This window comes from Rhinopithecus bieti, unplaced genomic scaffold, assembly GCF_001698545.2.
Source record: "Rhinopithecus bieti isolate Rb0 unplaced genomic scaffold, ASM169854v2 scaffold_11744, whole genome shotgun sequence".
NCBI lineage: Eukaryota > Metazoa > Chordata > Mammalia > Primates > Cercopithecidae > Rhinopithecus > Rhinopithecus bieti.
This window is the reverse complement of record NW_016807094.1, coordinates 167745-175559: the sequence shown is the minus strand read 5'-3', so window position 1 is coordinate 175559 and position 7815 is coordinate 167745.

The window sequence follows — 7815 nt, the reverse complement described above, 5'->3', positions numbered from 1 at the left end:
AAAAAAAAAAAAAAAAAAAAAGAAAAGAAAAGAAAAAGGAAGGGAGGGAGGAAAAGTGTAGTAGTGGGCATTTTTTTAAAATTGATTTTATTTATTTATTTATTTATTTATTTATTTATTTATTTATTGGACATAGAGTCTTGCTGTGTCACCCAGGCTGGAGTGCAATGATGTGATCTCAGCTCACTGCAACTTCTGCCTCCCAGGTTCAAGCAATTCTCCTGCCTTAGCCTCCCAAGTAGCTGGGATTACAGACACCCGCCACTACACCCAGCTAATTATTTTGTATTTTTAGTAGAGATGTGGTTTCGCCATGTTGGCCAGGCTGATCTCAAACTCCTGACCTCAGGTGATCCACCTGCCTCGGCCTCCCAAAGTGCTGGGATTACAGGTGTGAGCCACAGCACCTGACCTAATTTTTTTTTTTAGACTGGCTCTTGCTCTATTGCCCAGGCTGGAGTGCAGTGTCATGATCTTGGCTCACTACAACTTCCAACTCCTGGAGTGAAACCATTCTCCCACCTCAGCCTCCCGAGTAGCTGGGAATACAGGTGCATGCCACCACACCCGGCTAATATTTGTAATTTGGTAGAGATGGGGGTCTCACCATGTTGCCCCAGCTGGTGTAGGACTCCTGAGCTCAAGTGATCCGCCTGCCTCAGCCTCCCAAAGTACTGGGATTACAGGCATGCTTCACTGTGCCTGGCTGGGCCTATAATTTTAAAAGGGTTATAAAAACAGAGAATGAGGAGGATGACATATAGCAGGGAGGGTGGAATGCTTGGAAGCGGGGGACCCAAGGAGTAGGGAATGTGTTGCGGGGAGGGGAGAAGCAGAAGGCGTGGAGGGTGTTGAGGCCAAGGTGAAGGCTGCTTTTGGTCTCTGAAGGTTGGCTGAAAAGAACCGATAGGAGGCAGATTAGCAGGAGAAAAGACTTACAAATGTGTTTAACCTGAGCATGGGGAGAGCCACAGTGATCGCCCACCCCTCAAGGGCTTATGTGTTCTCCTGGCAAACTGATTATGGGAGGGGGCTAGAGGAATTCCGTTGAGGGCAATCAAGGATTACTAGAGAGCCTGAATGGGTCCCGGAAAGCATTCCCCTCGACAGTGATGGGATCTGTTCAGGTGTGGTTACATTCTTTGTCTCGCAGGGAGGAGAAGGAAAGACAATTATTCCCCTTAGCAGGTCTGGCTCTTACACAGATAAAGGCCTGTGCTTTGGGAGAGATGATGGGGGGGTAGTCAGAGACCTTGAGGCTCATTTATTTATTTATTTATTATTTTTTGAGATGGAGTCTCGCTGTGTTGCCCAGGCTGGAGTGCAGTGGCGTGATCTCGGCTCGCTGCAAGCTCCGCCTCCCAGATTCTTCTGCCTCAGCCTCCCAAGTAGCTGGGATTATAGGCCCATGTCACAACGCACGACTAATTTTCTTTTTCTGTGTTTTTAGTAGAGACAGAGTTTTGCATGTTGGTCAGTCTGGCCTCAAACTCCTGACCTCGAGTGATCTGCCTGCCTCGGCCTCCCAACGTGCTGGGATTACAGGCATGAGCCACCGCGCCCCGCCCTTGAAGCTCCTTTAACGTGCTATATTTAGGGGTATCAGTTTCTGAACCCCAACAAGGGGGAGAGGGTCATGAAGAGGGAGGACTCTAGAAGAGGGACAGGTCAAGGACTAGGAGGATGAAAGTAGGAAGACCAGACCAGGCACAGTGGCTCATGCCCATGATCCCAGCATTTTGGGCAGCCAAGGCAGGAGAATTGCTTGAGGCCAGGTGTTGGAGACCACCCTGGGCAACATAGGGAGACCCCGCCTCTACAAATAATAAAAAATTAGTGGGGCATGGTGGTACATGCCTGAGGTCCCAGCTACTCTGGAGGGTGAGGTGGGAGATTGCTCAGAGGGGCCGGGTTGTCGAGGCTGCAGTGAGCTGTGATCGTGCCACTGCATTCCAGCCTGGGTGACAGAGCAAGACCAGTCTCAAAAAATAAAAATAAAAATTAGCCGTGCATGGTGGCATGTGCCTGTTGGTCCTAGCTACTTGGAAGGGTGAGGTGGGAGGATCACCTGAGCCTGGGGAAATTTTTCTGGGCTGCAGTGAGCTATGACTGCATCTTGGCATTTCAGCCTGGGTGACACAGCAAGACCCCGTCTGAAAGAAATAAAAAGAAAGAAAGGAAAGAAAGGGAAGGAAGGAAGGAAGGAAGGAAGGAAGGAAGGAAGGAAGGAAGGAAGGAAGGAAGGAAGGAAGGAAGAGAAAGAAAGTGGAGGTTGCAATGAGCAGAGATTGTGCCAAAAGAAAGAGAGAGAGAGAGAGAGAGAAAGAAAGGGAAAAAAAAAGAAAAGAAGGAGAAGGGAAGGAAAGGACAGGAAAAAGGAAAGGAAAGGAATACATGATGGACTGTGCTTGACAGTGAGGAATTATCCCTCACAGGAGGACATCAGCTGCGGGGGGCTGCCCGCAGACCCTCACCCAAACAACGGCTGAATGAAATGTACACTGACATACAGATGCTCTGCTTTGCCAGTTCAGCTGAGTGTCAGTGTAAGAGAATGTTTAAAATATTTACTCTGTGGCTTTTTCCATAAAATGTTGCTGACCCTGGAGGTTAAACTTCAAGCCCCACCATAGAGTCTCTAGAGCAGTCACGCAAAAAGTACCCAGTCTTTCAGGGAAGTTTGAAGGATTGGGTTCCTGGCAAAGAAGAGGGCTGAGCCAGGGCAGCTTATACTCACGGGAAGAATTCAAGGACTTGGATGCTGAATCCACCCTGGTGTCCATAGGATCAAAGGTGTTCATGGCATCACCACGATGGGCGTCCATAGACAAGGCAGGGGGGTTTTTAGCAACTGTGGATGCCACAACAGTGGCCTGTAGAACAAAGGGACATTGTGGCTCATTCTTTTATTTCTAATTTTTTATTTATTTTATTTTATTTATTTATTTATTTTTGAGACACATTTTCACTCTGTCCCCAGGCTGGAGTGCAGTGGCGCGATCTCGGCTCACTGCAACCTCCGCCTTCTGAGTTCAAGCGATTCTCCTCACTCAGCCTCCCAAGTAGCTGGGATTACATGCGCCGGCCACCACGCCTGGCCAATTTTTGTATTGTTAGTAAAGACGGGGTTTCACCGTGTTGGCCAGGCTGGTCTCGAACTCCTGACCCCAAGTGATCTGCCCACCTCGGCCTCCCAAAGTGCTGGCATTACAGGCGTGAGCCACCGCGCCCGGCCTTGGGAGACTGAGGTGGGAGAATTGCTTGAACCCAGGTGGTGGAGGTTACAGTGAGCCGAGATTGCACCACTGCACTCCAGCCTGGGAAACCAGAGTGAAACCCTGTCTCAAAACAAAACAAAACAAAACAAAACAAAAAAATCATCAACTAATGATTCCTTCTAGGGAGATACAGATGACAGATGACACCAGAGAGCACATTTTATAAGAACATGTAACAACAGAGTGAGAAAAGCCCCACCGCAGGGGAATTACCCTCCCGGTCCATTCATCAGGTGAGGAAGTCGGGACCAGGAACAGTGGGGACACAAGGGGTGGCTTCAGTCAATAGTTCGCCCAGGAAGGAGGCTCGGTGCAGGGCCAGCATTGGCGTCTCTACATATTCACACCCCCTGGACTGGGAATTTACACTCAGCCCCCCAGACTGTGGTTCACAGACTCACAGCCTAGCTGGCTGGGTGCAGCCCTCAGCCTTTCCCCTCCTGTTTCCTCTGGGAACTTTCTTTGGAAACTTCTCCTCTCTCTCTCCCTCTCTCCCTCTCTCTCTCTCTCTCTCTCTCTCTCTCTCTCTTTTTGTAGAGGTGAGGGTCTCACCACCTTGGCCAGGCTGGTCTCCAAAGCCTGGGCTCAAGAGATCCTGCTGCCTTGGACTCCCAAAGTGCTGGGATTACGGGCAAGAGCCACTGCGCCCGGCCGGACTTTCTCTTTTTCATCTTCCCTGAGAAGTCTTGAGTCTCCGGATGGCTCAGGTTTTGATTGTACCTCCTGGGTTTTGAACTTTGTTAAATGCAACCCCAGGGAAAAATCATGCCCACACCTGGGAACCATGCCCCTGTCTGGTCTCGGAGTCTGGGTTTTAACAGCTCCCAGGTGATTCTTATTATTCTTACATTGGGGAAATACTGGGCTAGAAGGTGATGAGAGGGAGGAAGACAGGATTTGATGTGAGGCCCTTCTCCAAAGATGCTAGGAAGTGGTTCTTTTTCTTTTCTTTTCTTTTCTTTTCGAGATAGAGTCTCGTTCTGTTGCCCAGGATGGAGTGCAATGGTGCAGTCTTGGCTCAGCACAACCTCCACCTCCCAGGTTCAAGTGATTCTCTTGCCTCAGCCTCCCAAGTAGCTGGGATTACAGGCACACACCATCACTCCCAGCTAATTTTTGTATTTTTGGTAGAGTCAGTGTTTCACCATGTTGGCCAGGCTGGTCTCGAACTCCTGACCTCAGGCGATCCGCCCGCCTTGGCTTCCCAAAGTGCTGGGATTACAGGTGTGAGCCACTGCGCCCCGACTCTGTCTCTTTCCCTCTGTCTCCATCTCTGTGTCTCCCTTCCCTCTCCCTTCCTGTCTCCCTCTCTCACTTTCCTCTCCTCCCACTTTCTCTTCCTACCTCCTTCCCTTCTGTTTCTCTCTCTTCCAAAAATATGCTTTGAAAATATACTTGGTGACAGGCACTGTGACGGGAACTGCGACACAGTGGGGGAATGACTGGGGTCCCTGCACACATTAAAGAGTGAGGTTCCATGGCTGGGCACAGTGGCTCACGCCTGTAATCCCAGCACTTTGGAAGGCCGAGGTGGGCAGATCATTTGAGGTTAGGAGTTCGAGACCAGCCTGGGCAACATGGTAAAACCCCATCTCTACAAAAAAACAAAAACAAACAAAAAAAAAATAAAAAATAAATAAAAAATAAAAAAATTAGCCAGGTGTGGTGGTGCATGTCTGTAATCTCAGCTACTCAGGAGGCTGAGGTGTGAGAATCGCTTGAACCCGGAAGGCGGAGGTTGCAGTGAGCCAAGATCAAGCCACTACATTCCAGCCTGGGAGAGAGAGTTAGACTCCACCTCAGAAAAAAAAAAAAAAAAGAAAGAAAGAAAAGAAAGAAAGCTTTATAGCAGAAAAAAAGACAAGGCTTCAGATATGTCCTGATCAAAGGCTGCTGGCGTTGGGAGGCTGCCAGGGAGCTAACCAGAAGTAGGATCCTGTGGGATTGTTTAGGCAAACATTGGCTTTCTCTGGTTGATCCTAAGTTGAAATCAAGGTTGGGGGGTGGGCACAAAAATTAGGGAAGCTATGAGTGATGGATCAAGCCCTGGCCATTTGGGTCTGATTGCTGCAGAAATTGTGACTTGGTTTCCTGGACTGGTGGTTGTAGAAATTTTGGGGTCATGGTTCTTTTTTAATTAATTGTAGAGGCCGGGCTTGGTGGCTCAAGCCTGTAATTCCAGCACTTTGGGAGGCTGAAGCAGGTGGATCACCTGAGGTCAGGAGTTTGAGACCAGCCTGGCCAACATGATGAAACCCTGTCTCTACTAAAAATACAAAAATTAGCCTGGTGTAATGGTGCGTACCTGTAGTCCCAGCTACTTGGGAGGCTGAGGCAGGAAAATCACTTGAACCCAGGAGGTGGAGGTTGCAGCGAGCCGAGATCACACCACTGTACTCCAGCCTGGGTGACAAAGCGAGACTCCCTCTCAAAAGAAAAAATAAATAAATAAATAAGTTGTAGAGATGGGTCTTACTATGTTACCCAGGCTGGTCTCAAACTCCTGGGTTCAGGCAATCCTCCTGCCTATGCCTCCCAAAGTGCTGGGATTACAGGCATGCGCCAATGCACTCGGCCAGGGTCCTATTTTTCTAGACGGTCTGGCCACTGGCCTTCGTATATTCAATCTTTCAGGCTATTTCAGGTTTTCTCCACCTGGAGCAGTTGACATTTTGGGATAGATAATTCTTTGTTGCGGGGGACAGCCTGTGTGTTGAAGAATATTTCATACTATCCATACTCTTAACCTCCTAGATACCAGAGACATCCCCTTGAGTCCTGACAACCAAACATTTTCCCCATACATGGCCAAATGTCAGCTGTTGCCCAAAATCAACCCTGGTTGAGAACCACTGGGTTATACCAAGGAATTCTGTTTTTGTTATTATGTTTTGAGACAGGGTCTCCCATTGTTGCCCAGGCTGGAGTACAGTGGCGTGATCTCTGCTCACTGCAACCTCCACCTCCCAGGCTCAAGTGATTCTCCTGCCTCAGCCTTCCAAGTAGCTGAGACTACAGGCGCGAGCCACCACGCCTGACTGATTTTTGTGTTTTTGTAGGGACAGGGTTTCGCCATGTGGCCTAGGCTAGTCTCGAACTCCTGAGCTGAAGTGATCAACCTACCTCAGCCTCCCAAAGTGCTTGGATCACAGGTGTGAGCCACCGTGCCTGGCCTGTTTTTGTTATTCATTTAATAATTTTTCTTGATAATGTTTGTTTTAATATAGGGTCTCACTCTGTCACCCAGGCTGGAGTGCAGCTGTGCAATCAGCTCACTGCGGCCTCCACCTCCTGGGCCCAAGCAATCCTCCCTCCTCCCCCTCCACCTCCGGAATCCTGTAGGATTACAGGTGTGGGCCGCCGAGCTGGCATGCTGTTATTAAGACTGTTTTTAACATTTCTCCTGAGCCCCAACCCACCAAATATTCCCCTCTGGCTAAGCAATGGCTGCCACCCATTTAGCTATTGCAGCTTTGTCCTCTTTCTAGTCAGCCGTCCTGTAGATAAGATGTATTGAGATACTTATTCATAGAATCTGCCGCTGGCACCACCCAATCCAGAAGTTTCTCTTCCTTTGACTCTGCCTGATATTGCTCAACTCCAAATCCTCCAGCAGGTTTTTTTTTTTTTTTTTAGATGGAGTTTCTCTCTTGTTGCCCAGGCTTGGAGTGCAGTGGCGCAATCTCAGCTCACCGCAACCTCCCCCTCCCAGGTTCAAGCGATTCTCCTGTCTCAGCCTCCCCAGTAGCTGGGATTACAGGCATGTGCCACCATGCTTGGCTAATTTTGTATTTTTAATAGAGATGGGGTTTCTCCGTGTTGGTCAGGCTGGTCTTGAACTCCCAACCTCAGATGATCCGCCCACCTCTGCCTCCCAAAGTGTTGGGATTACAGGCATGAGCCACCACGCCCGGCCAGTAGGTTCTTTCTAACACACTCATGTTTATTTTATGTTTAAATGTCAATCTATTTATTTATTTTGAGACTGGTATATGAGACTGGCTAACTTTTATGTGTTTGGTAGAGACAAGGTTTTACCAGGTTGGCCAGGCTGGTCTCATACTCCTGGGCTCAAGCCATCTGCCTGCTTCAGCCTCCCAAAGTGCTGGGATCACAGGCATGAGGAACATTGGCAGAGGACCAAGGTTCAAGGGGATGGAGATTCTCTGGTGGTTGTGAAATTGCATGGGAATACAGCCAGGGAGGTTTAGGACAGCTTGCTTTTTCTGAGAATTTTCTAGGAACTTGAGATTTTTAGGAATCTTGGGGTTGCAATCCAATTGACTCAACTCTTAGGAACGGAACGCTTCAGGTTCTCCATAGGGTGTTTTGTGTTGCCAACCTCCAGGACTTGAGGAAGGGTTTGTGTTGATTCGAAAGGCTAGGTGGACCTGAACTATATGCCTAGACAGTTTGAATTTTAAGGACATTTTCTGGTCTTCCAAATATTCCAGCTGGTCCTCTGTGCTTTCTTTTTTATTTTTATTTATTTAGTGTTTTTTTTTTTATGAGTAGGGGTTTTTTTTTTTTTTTTTTT